An 18595-nucleotide genomic window follows, 5' to 3' on the forward strand; every position below is an offset into this window, starting at 1 on the left:
GGTTTCTGTAAGGATCCTGGGTTTTTCCTACATTTTTAAACAGTTGTAAAGCTGTATTTTGAAACATATCCACTGTGCTGATATACCTGATCCGGTTAATGCCAAAAACTACAGTATGAAAACACAGTAAAAGTCCTGTCATATCAATGCATAAAACTTAATGTCCTGTTTCTATTTGTGGTTTAAATACTGTTCATGTTTTGTGATTGAAAGGAAGTTTGCAGTGAAAGAAATTCACATAAGAAAATGAAAACCCTTACCTAGAAGAGGAAGAACTCAGTAATACTGTAAAATCCTTTCTGTACATAGGATTTATTAATATTTTGCTGCTGGTGGCATTCATCTCTCTTCTTTAGACAGCTCATTAAACAACTGCTAAAGTGTTTAATAAATTCATTTATGATAATAAATTAACAGCTTACCCAAGATCAGAAACATTTTGACCATTCAATTATCCACAGTTCCCCAGGGCTCCCATAGTACCACAACCTTATAGCTGGTAAAGCAGGCAATACATAAAGGAATTTTACTGATAATTTAATAAGGTATATTGCATTTTTTCCTCTTTAAATATGATGCTGCAGGGTTATGGACTCCACAGAATGGTTTCTAAAGCAATATTGACTTAACTCTAAGTCATTAATAATATAATTAGTATGATCTCTAAAGGATGCCAACCTGAAGTTATCCTATGTTTTCAAACTGCAAACATGAATTAAATATATGGCAAACCAACCTTACAGAGAAAATTCCATAGATATAATAGCACGTTTAAGACAAACTACTATGAATTCTGCAAAACTAGAAGAAAATATAAAGTGTCAGTATGCATTTAAAAGCATCTTATATAAAAGCATCTTATGCTGTCTTATAAATGTCTAAAGATATGTTCCACTAAAGTTTGCAAGGTGGCTCAAGAACCAAAACTGCCTGGAGTCCTTTGAGCAGCCACTTTGTATACACCTGCAATTCATCCTGTTGCGTTACAGACAAGCTCTAACTAAATCCCAGAAAAATTATTTTCAACTCTTTCATATTTGAACACAACCTTTATCCAAAATGTATTTTGGGAAGAAAGATCCTCTGGGCTATATTTTGTATATATTCTTTTGTATTTGGTTCTTATTGGATCTTCCCAATGTCACTTAGGAGTTGTGAGTTGGTTGTACATAACTTCAGCAGTTTAACAACTCCAATTTGGCCTCTGACTAACTTTTCCAGAAGCAGCAGAGGAATTCCTGTAAATGATCCCTCTAGAGAGTTTGACTGAAGGAAAACCTGGATACCCTTGTAACTGCACAGAGCAGTCGTGAATGAGGAGAGGTTTGGATGTCATTTACTTTGTAGCAAGACACCGTCTCCCATACTATTCACATGTCCATGTTAAGACAACACAGCCTGGATGGATGGACAACCAGATAGGTTCTGTTTAACGTCTTTATAAGTGATCTGGAACAGGCAATGGAGTGTGGTCTCACCAGGTTTTCAGATGGCATTAAATTTGGGGGAACAACAGATAACCCTGTGGGCACACAGCTGCCCAGGCTTCACAGGCTGGAGGGGTGGGCCAGCAGGTACCTGGTGAAATTCAACAAGGAAAAACAAGTCCTGCAGCTGGGGAGGAGAGACCCCCCCCCCTAGAGCAATATGGGCTTTGGATGGCCTTCTTGGCTGGGGAGGAGCTCTGCATAAATGCCCTGGGGTGGTGATAGACAGTGAGCTGGGCATGAGCCAGCAGCACTCCTGAACTGCAAGGAAGGTCAACAACATCTGGGGCTGTATGAACAGAGGACACCTATGTTAATTGCCTACGTTAATGGTAAACTATGCATCTCTCACATGTGGAAAATAAAAAGCCTACTTATTTCAATTAAATGCTTTCACAACTCTCAAGTATGATCTGAAAGCAGAGCTAAATTTTATTTGCCTATCCTTAGTTCAGTTATTAAGTACATATCCACAGAATGGAGTTTGAGGATGCAGATTCTTTTGAAAAACCTGATGTATACATTTCTGAGTTTCCTTGCTTTTTTTTAATATTTTTTTAATGGTATTATTATTTTTTAATTTCTCTTGTATCTGCATTCTAACAAGCTTCCATCCCTTCATCTGATTCTTACCCAATTCTCATTCAGGTGATTCACATCACATGTCAAAAGAATATGGCTTACATGCTTAGATGTAAGGCACTGAAAGGAGACACTGAAATTATTTTTCTTTATGAGTGCCACCATAGTATTTGTCATACAATGTTCTTAAATGACTTCAGCCTTCAAGATTATAGATGGCGTTTAAAGTTGAAGAAATTAATTAAAACTCCCATAAACTGTCTAAATATAGCATAAATAAATCCCTTTCCTGGGTACCCAGCAGACATATTCCAAACACAATCTGAAAAGCTCCTCTCATCAAGCTTCTTTTATTATGCCATAATGAAACCTGTTATTCATGTATCCATGCATATCAGCTTCAGATTCACATTCATTTTCTCCACTAATAAAACACCAACATATCAACTATCTACACCAAAACACCAACTAGATCCTGATTTCTCAAGGACCACTCTCTGATGCAAAAGTTGGCAACCTTCTGAGGGAAGCATAACAGACTGCATTTTTCTTTCTCAACTTAGACATGAAGATGGTTAAAGAGAAAACTCAGTGAGGACCAGAAGACACTGACCCTCAGAACCCACAGATGCCTTATAGACAATGTATCAGCCTTTCTGACAGGCCCAGGTAGCAGGAAATGTGATCACAATAGGAGTGAGCTGCTGCTGCCTTTCAGTGCTACATCATCCTAGATGTTGTGTCTTTTTCAGCCCTTTTATCTAGCATCCACCACTGGTCTTTATATAGTTTTGCTCTTTGATAAGTTGCTGATCCCTGATCCATTATAAATGGTTGCATTTTGTGACAAGTTAGATGCACTCTATTCTCAGCTGATAATCTCAGTTTCAATCTTTTCCATGGAATGAATCAACACCTTCTACCACTACAATTTAAAAGGAATCTTCTCTCCAGGATTTTGTATAAATGAGACATATCTCATAAAGAAGCAGGAAAACATACTATCAACCAAATCCAGATCACACGTATATAGATACAGCCTTCGATTAATAAGGAATTACTTGCAAGAATATGGACCTTGCCCATTCTTTCCACTCAGGAAATGCTGAAAGAGTGAAACAGCATGAAAACTTTATAATACCACATTAGCAATTTCCCATTACATACTATTAGGAACTGTCATATTACCCTTGAGTCCAGCACAATCACAGATCTCCATTAACTTAGCAGAGGGGCTTTCTTCTCTCCCTGACATAACCACTAAACTACACAATACCACTCTTTCCTTCTGTCAGAATATGGCTCCATCAGATAAACCATCTGGCCTGAAATACTTTCCTTTCCTGTTCAAAATCCATTCCATATTCCACCCAGAAGAGTTTTTGAACACAAAAGGGCTATTCAGGCCTAGCTATTTATCTGGAAGAGCAGACGTCTATCAACTGCAGATAGACTCACAGCTGTGATGGTGTTCTGCAGAGAGTAATTTCCTACCCACAAGAGAAACTGTTTAATAAAAAGAAGAACCTATTCTCTGATACAGGAGGAAGGCTATATCACACAAGCGCAAGGGTGTACTGTAAGTATGATTTCTCCTGCTATTTGTAAATCAGTGCCAGCTAATCTCAATCAGTTGGGGTCAGATTAACATAAACAATTGCACATAATATTCACATCGTATTTCAGGGAAGGAAGTAGGTGAACTGTCACAGAGACTTCATCCTCCAAATTATTGATATAGACATTAGCTATAACTTACAGTACCACAGTATTAGTATATCATTTTAAGCAAGGTAAAGCTCTACGTTGCAAATGAATAATACTGGACCTCAGCTCAATAGGCGACCTTTGCATTAAAATTGCCAGGTGCACAAATCTCCATGTTTTCTCCATAACAGCAAGAGAATCCTCTTCTTTCTTTCTTTCTTTTATACTAAATGTAATTCAATCATCTAGAAAAAAAAAATATAATAATAAAAATAAAAGTGAAAGAGTGCTGATAAAAGACACATGAGTACAGAATCTGCAATAATTGCAGAAATTGCATTGCATATGATTTAATGAAAATTCTACTTTGAAACCATATATGAAATCCCAAATGACAAAAGACAAACCAATATCTGTAAGTACAGTAACTAAACAGCACAGTTTTTTCCCTATTATTTTATTCTGTATCAAGGAGAAGATTGGACAATTTTTACTTTTATCTCAAGTCATTTTCACTTTCCAGTCTTTCTTGAAGCAAATAATCAAGCATTTCTCAATAAATGTTATTTATTTTAGCTCATATGAGAGGGAATTTGAATCACACAAGGGAATCACACAACAGTATGAATGCAGCATAGTAGAGTGCTATCATGTTCTTATTTACATACATATTTACAGTACATCACTTATCAATTATTGTTTCTCTTCTTTGAAGAATGTTATCAATAGAGAACCCCATGCTAGGTAATTCAACATCTAGCTGCCACTGGGCTCAGTGAGAAGCTAGAGAAGAGGAGCCATAAAGTCAAGAATCCACATATCATCACTAACTGAAAAATTAAGCTGAGGAATAAGTAAAGCCACAGGCATACTCTGGAGCTTGCTGAGATCAGAAGAGCAAGTAAAAAGCCTTCTGAGTCCTGGTCTTCCTAGCCACTGGTTGACTTTCATTAGCTGCAGTAGAAGCTGAGTGCCAAGTACACAGAGCAAGTGCAAGTGGCCTCCAGTAACCCTATAGCCCTTCAGCCACACTGCTGCTCTTGGTTTGATTAGAAACTATTGAAAGATTACCAGTTATGAGCTACTGAATTTAGTTCTGGCTTCTTCACTGAAATAATCGCCTGTAACAATAAAGCAACACGATTGTGGACAGGAACCAGTCACTGTCAGAGTCCCTGTGTTTGCCTACAGATAATATGTTTGTGAAAAGCAGAAAAGCAAAATCCATTCCTGTTGGCTTAGGGACACAATATGGCAGCGTAAATACAAGCTGGGTAGGAAAACGTTCAATATTGCTTTGTGGTTTAGGTCATTAGTTCCAATCCGTTTAAGTTCATGGGATGGTCTCTTCCCAAAAAATGTTCAGGACCTCCCTCCCGCCATCCTCCCTCCCTCCCACCGCCCCCCACACACTTTTTTTTCTAGTACATATGCCATTAGTAAGACAGCATATACTGAAAAAATGTAGTGACAATCTCTAAGTGATTTATGGTGGCCCAGAAATAAGAGATGCTTGTTTTTAGACCATCTTATAAATGTTATATACAATATAAGACTTTTTATATATCATTTGGAGCATATGAGCTCAGATTTTTTGTTCTTTTCCTTAAAACAAGGTGTACACCTTTTCATGTGTGTTAATTTCATTATAGATTTTTTTTTCTTTCCAAGAAACAAATGTTCTCCATCTCAGCCTTTATTCTCCTTTAGGGAAACAGTGAATTATTTACTTCTACCTTTTATTTTTGCTGCCTGTTATGCCTTTTTTTTTTTTCTCGCAACACAAAGATTCCCTCCTGAGCTTCCAGGTTTCCTGTCTTTCAGGCACCATCTTCTGCTACTGCAGTGTTTATTTTTTACAGTAAAATAAATATAAGATGGTGGCTTTCACATGACCATTCCCACCTTGATAATCCAAGCACTACAGTTAGATTCATGGATCAATGTCTGACTTTTCCCTGCTGATGTTTGAGTCTTTGTAATCTGGTTTTATTGTGGAATTCAGAGGATTTTTTTCAATTACTCTGGATTTTTTTAAGGTGGGGAGAGGGTTCATTAATTCATGGAATCAGTTGGTAACCTACTCCCAGCACTGTTTCAGGCCATATGCTTTTATGTATCTCGCCTTACACTCCCTTTGTCAGTTTAAGACTGGACTACAAAGCTCTCACTCTTACTTGTGGCAGTAGTGGCAGTACTATTAGCTTTAATGAGACTGCCCATGCAAATAATCATTTGCTACTGATGTTAGGAAGTTGCTAAGAAGTAAGTGGGTTCAAATGCACATGCTCAGTCTGTGAAATCAATGGGAGAAGGATGAAAGGCATCTGCCAGCATTCTGGGTGCTCAGCAAAGTAATCTGTAGCTGGATCTCAACATGATTTTGATGTCTATATATACTACAGAACACTACAATGTCTATGACTTGCATCAAGCTGACAATCTCCCTGCCTGAGGAATCTCTGAATAGTGTAATAAGATACATATTTTGTGTTGCTATTTACCATTGAAATAGCATATATCTTTTATATGCTTCAACTCCCTGGAATGAGAGGTAATAAAATCATTAAGATGAGACTCTGGGCAACTTCCAGAAGTGGAGTATGTTATACATGACAACAGGAGTAAAAGGCTAAAATGAGAGTTGCTGTAACTCATGCAGCAAGAAAGCAGAGGTTTCTAGTGCAGCAGGGAAGCTGAAGGGAGCACTTAAGGTATAGCAAGCTTCTCTATATGAGTAATGCCGAAATAGCTGCATGGTACCTCAGTGATGCATATATTGAGCTGCCAGCATAAACTATGGTGGAATCGACCTTTCCAATCTATATATCATTTTCAAGGCACAGAAAAATAATAATTATGTCAAGCATTAATCTGCAGTCTGAGCATTTTATTAAATGTAAAGCTGTTGAATTAAAATAATAATCAATGCAAACTTTTTTTTTTTTAAAGTATTATTGAAAAGCTTTCCACTATAGGGCATCCTGGAGGTCATTTCTCAAAGGAAACCTTAAAACTGGTAGGGGTCATGACTATCATAAGTGCCTACTCACCTGGGAGCAGACCAAATCACCATGGTGCTATTGACAGCATCCTCTGTGGCTGCATGCAGGCCAGCACAGCCCCAGCTGCTTCCAACATTCTCCATTGTAGGTTCAGCATCTCATACTTTCCATTAAAAGCTGCTATTTTTAGGTAGGAGATCAAATGCTCTTTGCACTTGTTTTAAGGAAAAACATTCAATACAGACAATCTGAAAACAGAGCTGAAACTCTAATACACTGTAAGCCTTCCATCACTTGTACAAGCTTAAATAGCATAGCTATTGGAAAGGACATGGTATTCATTGTTGTTCCTCCCCACACACTACTCCCCTCCTCCTTCCCCTGACTACAGACAGACAAAAATTTGGAAAATAAACAGCTTATGCAGGTGACAATATGATTTATAAATACAAGGGGCAAGGGAAAAGCATTAAAAAAACAATATACAGATTTTTCCAGTGGGTACACAGTTCAAAAAGTGCCTGTGCCATATGGAACATTGATGATTTATAACCTGGGGACTTCAAGCTTGCTAAATGTACAAAACTATTCCCAGAATATTTATTAAAAAGAAGAACAGTTCCCTTGCAGAATAGCATTCAGTATACTAATTTCCATGTTTAAACAGAAGAATAGAGAAAAAAAGTAAATCCATAACTTAAAGGAGCAATCATTGTTTATTTGTTCTTAGCAATGTGCTTTAACACTGCAATTTATCCTTATTTATTTATTTTCTTTGCAGTCTAGCTTGCAAGCACAGAAGATGTCAAGTAGTATTAGCAAAGAATCGAAGGTCACAGGCTGCCGCTGGCTACTGTGGCGTGAAGCTGACACTCAGTCAGCTGGGTGCAGTGTGCTGCCTTGCTGATGTATGGAAGCTCCTACAGTGCAGAGTGAAGAGCCAAAAGCACCGGGCATGGCTGCGTTGCACACAAAATGTGCTATAAAGACACAGAGAAAAAATGATTTAGTACACATGAAATGTGGACTTTGTAGGATTAAAGTCAAGGAGACTAAGTTCTCTGAAACTGGGTCTGTAGTGGCCCTGACCCGTTTACCTCTTGTACTCAGACATGTAATTTGAGCATGGCCCCTGCCGTCCCTTACACGGGGAGAGCTGATCGCCAAGGCAGACATTATAGAGTAAGACTGCTTGTCAAATGAAAGATGGCTTCTCAGATACTACCAGTACTGTCGTCCTCAACGCCATTAAAAATATGCTAGAGTGCTATTGATACAGAAACCATTAACATTCTTTGCAATTACATTATTGTTACTCTGCTAGTCATTTTGTACTTATTATGCCTACTAATACTGAAGTTATGAAACACTTCTTGAATGCCTGTAAAAAGCTGGGGAAGGAAAAAAATGGACAGGGAGAATGGGTGAAGTTAGGTCCAAATCAAGAACTGCATGGGCTCTAGTAACATCATGAGTGTCTGATTCTTGCATTTCAGGAACTGACGTTGGTGAATCTTGGTCTTTCTGTGGGGCACCATTCAGTGTAATTCAGTGTAGAAAGATTTATAGGACTGCAATCTAAATAACAGAAAAAAAAATGAGTGCACCAATCTTCCACCTGTAAAAGCAGATACACATTTCCATTTGATTTTCAAACATAGTCTTTCTTAAGATTTAAAATTAGTTTACCTTGTTTGGTTTTCTTTCCTATGTTCTTTCTGATCACAGCTGAAGCAGAAGACCTAACATACAAAAAGAAAAGATTATTTAAATATGGCTGAAACCAGGAAATACCACCAATTCCAGTTTTCTGCCTTATTTCAAATATGTGAGAGATTCTAATTTTTTGTTAGGTCCAGATGAGCAGTCAAACAAAATTCTTCTGTAATATAAATTAAGGACATCATGTTTAGATGCCAAACTTTTCAGTTGTTATTTGGAGAAATAAAAAATCATTTAGATATCACTGTAACAGACATGGTTCACAAAGTATTTGGGATTGCTGATCTCTCTATAAAGCCCCAAGGTTCACGGTGAATCTTGTGTAAATCATATCTCAGCTACCTCTTTTTAAATTTGCTACCAAGAAGACTGTGAGAGGGATACAGCCTCAAGACCATATCTTTGAAACTTTAATATGCTATCTTACACTTTCACTAAGTGGTTTAATTGATTCTCTTTCCTGAATGATTGATGTACAGGATTTTACATGCTGTTGAATGCCACCTGTTCTATAATCATTTTAATTATTGAATTGCGTTGTTGTACCAGCACATAACACCTTCACCTTAGTTTAAAATGACAGGTCTATTTATACCTCTGTATGATCTTCTGTTGCATTACAATCTCAGCTGTCATAATATAAATCCAGAGGCCCCAGTTTAGGAACTGAGGCAAGGCTTCTCTGTTTCTTTATTTAAACTATGAGGTATGAAGCAGGAAATAGAAGAATTCAGGGACGTTTTGTTTTCTGAGGTAACACAGCTAAAAGTGGGACTGGATAAAATTAGGCTTGTTCGGTGGCAGTTAAAAACTATTCATAGTAAAATGGAGGGCTGGCTACAGAGGGGACTGTTTTGTTTTGTTTAAATACGGAGTCAAAGAAAGCCACAAACCTGGGGGAATCATTTAATACATTTCACTCCACAATATAAACTCATTTCTTAGATCACACCACACAGCTGTGCAGAGTGTAGGTGCTTTTGGCTATAGCTGCAATAAAACCTTTGAAGAAAATCCCTTCTGTAAGCACATCAGTTGAGGAACACAGAAGACAGAATGTATATCCCACACCACTAGTCTCGGTGACTCTTCTTTTACATGGTACTGTTTCATGTTTATTTACTAAAGCTTTCATAAACATTTTTTAAGGAGTCGCTTATGGTCAGTCTAATAATGACTAGAATGCATAAAATTAGTATTGCTCTGGACATATAGTGAAACATTTATCAATAAATCACAACATGAATATTTCATTTTTTAGATAAATTAACAAGTTTAGCAAGGAATCTTTCCATTTTCAATGTCATATCTTTGAGACTCAGCTGTTCATCTATTAAGGTGAATCCCCCTTCACACTAACTTGAATATGATGGGCAAGTCTATTTAATATAGAAAAATCTCAATAAGAATAGGAAAAGGGCTGAAGCATATTCCTTAGTGGTGCCTGAACATTAGTTTAATAAAAGTATTACAGGAATGAATGAATAAATGAATACTCTGTTCTCCGTATTCTTACAATGCGTTTAACCACTTGGGTTGGACTGAAGTCAGACATAAGTAAAGAATGCCCTGAATTCTCAACTTACATTGAGATGGAAAAGCTACCTGGAAATTGAAAGGAAAACCCCCAGCTGAGTTGCATATATTGTTGTTTCATATGACACCAGAACGAGCTGCAACTTCTTGATTTGCTCTTTTACTATAACAGATTCACAACACCAGCCTTCATTTTATCTCTGAATCTAAAATAATATATGCAGCTTTTATGTTGTGACATTAAAATAAGCTTTCCTGTGACTGCTGCCGTTTTATAGCAAAATTTTATTTCCAGATGTAAAACTCTGGAAGTGACCTAAATCTATAACATAAACCTACAAGTAAGACACAGGACAGCTAAGCTAAAACAAAAAGCAACTGAACAATAGAATGAAAGAGAATATTCACTTTATGTCCTTGTCTTCCTTGAGACCTAAACTCAAATCCAAGCTTGGATCATAAAATAAAATGAGTTTGATCTTCTCATTTTGGCATCCATTTGTGGAAACCAGGGTACTTCAATGGAGTTAACAGTCCCTGGTCAAGAGAAACATGAAGCTGAAAGGCCCCAAGTGTTCAAAGCAAGCAGATGGAGGGTGAGTTGGGATAAATTGCATTCAGTCATTCTTCTCCTTGGGACCATATCTGACACAAGCCAGCACAACTCATCTTTATTTCAGAGATGGTGTAATAGACCAAATAATTCTCAAGATGATAATTGGCTTTAAAATTATTAGCAGAACAGACCTAGCATTGACCATGAAATGGCAGCAGCTCCTCAATATCTAAGAAATGAACACATATATCCTTTAGTAGCAGTTTCTTTAGCATTTTTAAGGACTGAAAATTCTAGTTGCTCCTCATTTGGAAAATATCTTAAAACATTATGGAATGAATCTAATTAAACAGACTGACTTATGTGATTTGTGGTTTTCTGAGAAGAATAGGTTAATTTCATATTACACAACAGAATACATTTAAATTTAATTTATGAAATTTTCTGTAACGGCTTCATTTGGGAATCAAGAAAATAGATATTGCACTAAGGAAAGCACAGAAGCTGTTCTTACCTTTTGTCTTTCCAGTGCTTCTAATCAATTTGCTGGAAACAGGGAATATTGACAGGTGCATTCGCAAGCTCATGATCTTTCAAATCAAGATTTTTACAGAATCACAGAATCATCTAGGTTGGAAGAAACCTCCAAGATCACCCAATCCAGCCTCTGACCTAACATTAACTAAACCACATCACTAAGCTCAACATCTAAACGTCTTTTAAAGACATCCAGGGATGGTGACTCAACCACTTCCCTGGGCAGCACATTCCAATGCCTAACAACCCTTTCAGTAAAGAAGCTTTTCCTAATATCCAACCTAAACCTTCCCTGGTGCAACTTTAGCCCATTCCCCCTCGTCCTGTCAACAGGCACGTGGAAGAATAGATCAATCCCCACCTCACTACAGCCTCCCCTTTAAGTTACCTGTAGAGAGTGATAAGGTCACCCCTGAGCCTCCTCTTCTCCAGGCTGAACAAACCCAGCTCCCTCAGCCACTCCTCATAAGACTTGTTCTCCAGACCCCTCACCAGCTTCGTTGCCCTTCTCTGGACTCACTCGAGCACCTCCATGTCCTTCTTGTAGTGAGGGGCCCAAAACTGAACATAGTACTCAAGGTGCGGCCTCACCAGAGCTGAGCACAGGGGGACAATCACTTCCCTAGCCCTGCTGGCCACACTGTTTCTGATACAAGCCAGGATGCTGTTGGCCTTCTTGACCACCTGAGCACACTGCTGGCTCATATTCAGCTGACTATCAACCAATACTCCCAGGTCCTTCTCTGCCTGGCAGCTTTCCAACCACTCATCTCCCAGTTTTAGTCTCTTCAAGAGGTAGAATGGAACATGGAAGACCCCAGCCTCACTTAAGTCAACTTCTACCTTTATCTCTTCTGCCTTTAGTGCCACAGAGCAACACATTAACTTTGTTGAATCATTTCACTTGTGTGACAACAGGTAAAGAAGTGTTGTCTTGGGAAAGGAAGAAATAACCCAAACTCCACTTTCCTGTTACCATAACTGATTTTCCTCTAATCTTTGTTTCATATACTGAAGTGTATGATCTAATCCCACAGTACCATCCATCTACTGGTCTTTTCCTTAAAAACATTTAGGGAAGTATGCATCTATTTTTAAATAGCAAGCTGGGGGACCAACTAGTTATGTTTCCTTTTCATGTCAAGTGGGGTTTTGAAGTTAAATTACAAATCTTTGTGTTTTGAAAATACAGCTGCAAGGTTACTTTCTATAACATAGCCCAATGGTACCTTCAGTGAATAAAGTGTGTGCCAAGTAATTTAATGAAATACACAATACTTTAAATGGTATAGTAGCAATAAGTCTGAACTTTAAAATAAGACTTTGAAAATAAAATTAAGAGAACCAGGAATTCACAAAACAATATTTTAAACTTTGCATATAAAACAGTTGAAACAAGAATAGTATCAACTTAAAAAGCACGTGTTGTCCACTAACTTGCACAAGGTTTGTATTTCTTTCTCCTTTTTTTTTATTTTTATTCCACCTTATAGGAGACTTGGAACAGAAAGAGAACAGGATCTGATTCAATTTTCACAAAGTACAAGAAAACTAAAAGGTACAAAAACTGGAAGTACTTAATGTATTGGAAACATCCTATTGTTAAAGATTTGCCTAGAGAAATAGCTTTCTGTCCATTCTCTCCTACAAAAGCTATAGGTGCTAGTAATATTTATTTGCCATTGCTGATAACTCTGAAGTGATGAGCACTTTCAACTATAACTGTATTTGCCATCCATCATTATTTTTCAAGCATTCCAGTTCAATCAACCATTGACAACTGCTTATTTTTCCCCCATGATGTGTTGTATCAACAGCTCAGTAAAGTCATCAAACGTTTTACACATTTTTAAAGGAAAAACAGTCCAAAAATGAACACTTAATGCTCTCCTTTGCTAATAAAAATAGAAAAGCTGGTTTTACAAAATGGAAGAATTATCATGAACTATGATCTCTGCTCAGTGTCTACCATTAGATAGTAACAAACAGGTTTTCTTTTCAGCTATAACTCTTATTTGTGCAGGATAGATGAAGTAACTTTAAGCATAACATTAAAATATTTTGCTTATGAAATGGGGCTTTCCATCAGTGTTCCACTACAGTCTAACAGGTGTTCATTAGAATTAGCCAAAGCTGGACATATACCGACTTTGAATAATTAGTTTTCACTTCTAGGTACTTAAGATTTCATCTATCTGTGAGGGACATACTGATGAAGAAAAACTTTATATCATATTATATGAATTAGACATCACTAATACTCAGCCATGAGGGACTGCAAGAAATGTTCCGCAGTACAAAGGATATTCTGAAATCAACAAGATTAATCAAAGAGAAATGTCATTTTCAGAGAATGTGAGTGGAATGCTTCTGAACTACCTGTCTAATGTCAGGAGGATTTTGAGATGTGGCCCGGAAATCAAACCATCTGAAGGGAGTTCTCAGTGAAACATATGGTTTCACATTATAGAGTTAAAGAATAGAAGAGAGAAAATGCTGTGGTGGCTCTGGCATACTGTATTTAACAGACCATTCAGAGTCTGACAGTTATTTCTCTGTGAGTCTTGTAAGTTACATTTGACTTTCAGAAGGACTTCCAGCCTTCATTTGAAGACTGCAGTACAATAAGACTTCAAGTGCTTCCTTTGTTCCAATGTTAATCAATCTCACTTTTAAGAATATTGTCTCATTTTAATTTTAACTTGTCTGTCTGCAGCTCCCAGCCATTGGTTCAGTGTTCTGTATTTTTCCCCTGAAGATACTTATACATTATAATGAAATTATCTCTCAGAGATGTGCAGTCTCTGTAGGGCATTTTACAGTTCTTTTCTGTGCCACCGTTCTAGCATCCTTTTAAAAATGTTGATACTAGAGCAGTGCATGGTACTCCTGTACCAGGCTCACCACTACTGTGTATAAGAATTAAAATCACTTCCCTGCTCCCATTTATTGCCCCCCAGACCCGTTTATGCATCAAAGGATCTGCCAGCTCCCTGCTGTATAACACCAGCATATGTTTAGTTGCTTGTCCACTGTAAACCCAAATTGTCTTCCAACACTGCTTTTCAAGATATAGTATCCCATTCTGCGTATATTCCTGATTTCCTTATTTCCTCTCCAGCTAAAAGAGACTTTTTTTGGCAGTGTATGTCATAGATCAGACATTACTTTTATGAGTGAGGACATTGTTACTGTTACTTGGAGGTAGTAGACTTAACTACTGGCAGTTACCCTTTACAGACTAATATCCTGGACATCACATGGACATCTGTGATCACACTGCTATTAGAACATTAGGAGATACAAATATTACAAAGACCCAAAGACAAAGCAGTGATACAAAGACAGAGAAAAAAATATATATTCATGCATAAACATGCACAAACACACCAACAATGATATATTTTAATATTCTTTATTATTTATTGAACTATGAATTTTAATTTTACTGTTTGGATATGCTTAAATTAAAATTTCTTTTTTTTCATGCATCTCAAAGTTAATCACATCTTCTATACTATACAGGTGCTTATATGTTTCACTGTAATTTTGTTTTCTATACAAAAGATAGATTAAAATTATATTATCTCTATAGATGCTAGGGGTTCTGAATTCAAAATTCCATTTACTCCCACTTATGCAAGCCTATGCATTTCTACAGCTTATCTTGGTGCTTTTGATAGTTCAATTCCTTCAAAGGTGAATTATTGCTAAGACATCACTTTCAGGGAGACATCACTGTCAGGGACAGCTTTTTTGAACCTTCAGCCTGTGATACACTAACAGCACTTACAGCCTCTTAGTATTAGAAAAATTTTGAAGTAAAATAAATACCTTTTTTTTTAAGTAATAAATTGAGAGGACTAGAAATATTGTTACACTTCTGTACTATTTGTTTGGCCTAAGAGTTTATTTACATTCCCTGGAATGGTTTTACCTCAGAGTAGGACAACTATATCAGATGATTTAGGACAACAGGCAGACATGAATTTAAACTGCAGTTTCAAGGCCCTTTTCTGTTGTACTATATATTGTCCTGGGTATAACGTTCACAGTCCACAAATTTTGAGGTGAATCATTGAACCATAGAATGGTTTCAGTGGGAAGGGACCTTTAAAGATCATCTAGTCCAACACCCCTGCCACAGTCAGGGACGTCTTTCACTAGAGCATGTTGCTCAAAGACCCATCCAACCTGGCCTTGAGCACCTCCAGGGACAGGGAATCCACAACTTCTCTGGGCAACCTGTTCCAGTGCCCCACCACCCTCAACATAATAAAAAGTTATTTCTTATTTCCAATCTAAATCTACCCTCTTTCAATTTAAAATTGTTGCTCCTTATCCTGTCACTACAGGCTCTGGTAAAAATTCTTTCTCCATCTTTCTTATAAGTGCCCTTTACATATTGAAAGGATGCAGTCCAGTCTCCCTGGAGGCTTCTTTTCTCCAGGCTGAAGAACCTTTACTCTCTCAGCCTTTCTTCATAGGAAAGCTATTCCAGCCCTCTGACCATTTTTGTGGCCCTCCTCTGGACATGCTCTGACAGGTCCATATCCTTCTTGAGCTGGGGGCTCCAAACTTGAATGCAGTACTCCAGGGGCAGTTTCATGAGAATACGGTGGAGGGACAATAATCACCTCTCTTGACCAGCTGGCCATGCTTCTTTGTATTCAGCTCTGGATATGATTGGCTTTCTAGGCTGCAAGAACACATTTAAGATCCCTTCCAACCCAAACCATTCTATGATTTCCAATTCATATCCAATTTTTCACCCATCAGTACCCTCAAGATCTATTCCCTAGGGCTGCTCTCAATCTATTCATCAAGTGGTCTGCATCAATTGGTGACTACCCTGACTGAGATGCAGGACCTTGCACTTGGCCTTGTTCAAATTCATGATGTTCATATGCACCCACTTATCAAGCCAGTCAAGGTCCCTCTGGATGGTGTTCCTTCCCTCTAATATATCAACTGCATCCCTCAGCTTGGTGTCATCTACAGACTTGATGAGGGTGCACTCAATTACACAGTCTAAGTCATTAATAAAGATATTAAACAGTACTGGTCCCAATACAGACGCTTGAAGGACACCACTCATCACGTTTCTCCATTTGGACACTGAGCCATTGACTGTAACTCTTTGGATGTGACCATCCAGCCAATTCCTCATCCATCTAATGGTCCACCTTTCAAATCCATCTCTCTCCAATTTACAGGCAAGAATATTGTGAGGCACTGTATTGAAGGTTTTACAGAAGTCCAGGCAGATGATATCAGTTCTCTTTCCCCATCTACTGATGCAGTCACTCCGTCAAAGAAGGCCACTAGATTAGTCGGGCACAATTTGTTCTTGATGAAGACATTGGCTGTCTCTAATCACCTCTGTCTTTCATATCCTTCAACATAACTTCCAGGAGGATCTGTTCTGTGATCTTACTGGGCACTTAGGTGAGGCTGACTGGTCTGTAGCTCTCAGGGTCCTCCTTATTACCCTTTTAAAAATGGGTGTGATATTTTTTCCAGTCACTGGGGACTTTGCCTGACTGCCATAACATTTCAAATACCCTGTGCAGTAGAATCTACATCTGCCAGACCCTGGGTTGCATCTGGTCAGATGCCGTGGACTTGCATATGTTCAGGTTCATCAGGTGTTTTCAAACCTGTTCTTCTCTTGCAGAGAAATCTTGACGAAGTAGAGTGCTGGGCGATCACCAGTCAAATGAAATTAAACAAGAGTAGGGGACACATTCTGTTCTGGGAAAGGACAACCCTGGATATATGTATAGACTGGGGAACAAGAGGATGGAGAGCTTTAATCTTCATTATCTGACCATCATACCTGTAGAATCCCATCTTGTTATTCTTCACGTTACTCACTAAATTCAACTCAGACTGTCCCTTGACTTTTCTCATCCCATCCCTACACACCCAGGAATTATCCCTATATTCTTCCCAGGATACATATCCCTGGATCCTGTGCATTTCCTTCTTACCCTTTAGACCTCCAAGAGGTCTTTACTCAGCTATGCTGGTCTCCTGCCTTCCTTGGCTGATTTCTTGCATATGGGAATTGAGAGGAAAAATTCCACTCCTTTATCCCTGAGGGCAGTTTCTCATTGGGGCCAATCCACTAATTCTTTAAACAACTGAATGTTTTGTCTCCTAAAATTCAGGGTTGTGACATTACATTGAATTCAGATTTGATCCATTCATTCTTTCCAAGTTCTCAAATAAGAACCAGAAGAAAGGAGCAGAAGAGACCAAAAGAATCACCACATATGGAGACAAAAGATAAAACATAACCTGGACTCAGTCCTTGAAACTGCTGTGTTTCACGTTCATAGTTAGATAAATTGCCAAATGATTCTGCAGCATAGATCTTGCCACACTACAAGGTAACAACAGAAAACATCCCTACTAATTTGACAGAGGAAAATTCCTTGTGGACTCCAAATCTGCCAAGCCTGAAAGAGCCATTTCATAATTCTCATATTCTGCTTCAGAGAAAGAAAGTAAGATTTATTTAATTGGTTTTTTTTGTTTGTTTGTTTGTTTTTGGTTTTTGTTTTTGTTTTTAACTGTTTGTTTGTTTTGTAAGGAAGCCAACAGACCTTCTTAATCAGACCAGCATATTGTTATAATGAATGAATACATAAAATTGTGATTTTTGGCACAGCTGGAAGAACCTGACAAGTAAACATCACTGTGAATGCTAAGTCTATGTCTTACACATCAGGGATGCAGACATTTGAAACGGCTCTGCTTGTACTAAAACCAAAAGCAGAGGTTTTGATGAGTACAGAATATATCCAACCCCAAAGCCACTGCAGCACTGTGAAGACTTAATGGTGCACAGCTCCAGGTGCTGAGGGAGCTCTGCAATACCTCCTCTCAACTGCACAGACCCACCCTCAGGTCATCACTGTTCCTTAACCTAGGAATGTGCTGTCATTGTTTAAAGTTTGCAATCTGAAATACATGCTAAAAATAGAGTATAAAAATGTAAAACTCAGGACACAGCTACGTGTACCTAACACAATATATCAGAATTTCTGTATAAATAAATACAACCCATTGCAAGCTAATTCTCTCCTCTCACATTATTTATGGTCAGTTATTTGCCTCCACAGATAATGCCCAACAGATCTTTCCCTTCAGGAAAACTGGAACTGTCTGAGAAGCAGAAAACATTTGGCAGAAATAACCATAATGAAGATAAGTGTTAACACAACATGGTAAACTCAGTCCGGGACACAGGCTTTCAAACTGTTATTTCCAGCTTGCAGTTGAGAAACTGTTTCAGACAACATAAAAAGCTGTATCTAACACTTTCTGACAGTGCCATATTGGCTGGGAGTTGCACAGAAAGAAGGTGTACATGAAAATGCAAGGATGATTTAACCTTCATTGCTACAAAAACTACTAAGCTATCAAAATAATCAGAAAATTAAAAACCAAAGTAC

At 37.9% G+C, this 18595-nt stretch overlaps 1 long non-coding RNA gene across 1 annotated transcript in view; it reads right to left on the reverse strand.

Annotated features, from left to right (window-relative positions):
* Positions 1-7229: 7229 nt before the first annotated feature.
* Positions 7230-18595, reverse strand: part of LOC311434201 — a 180600-nt gene continuing 169234 nt past the window's right edge. Inside the window, exons 4-5 of the long non-coding RNA XR_014691315.1 lie at positions 8471-8523; positions 7230-7761 (exon numbers count right to left, since the gene is read on the reverse strand). This is a non-coding gene — a long non-coding RNA (uncharacterized lncRNA). The remainder of the gene's footprint in view (positions 7762-8470; positions 8524-18595) is intronic.

This window comes from Aythya ferina (genome assembly GCF_964211825.1).
Source record: "Aythya ferina genome assembly, chromosome: 3".
In the NCBI taxonomy this organism is placed as follows: Eukaryota; Metazoa; Chordata; class Aves; order Anseriformes; family Anatidae; genus Aythya; species Aythya ferina.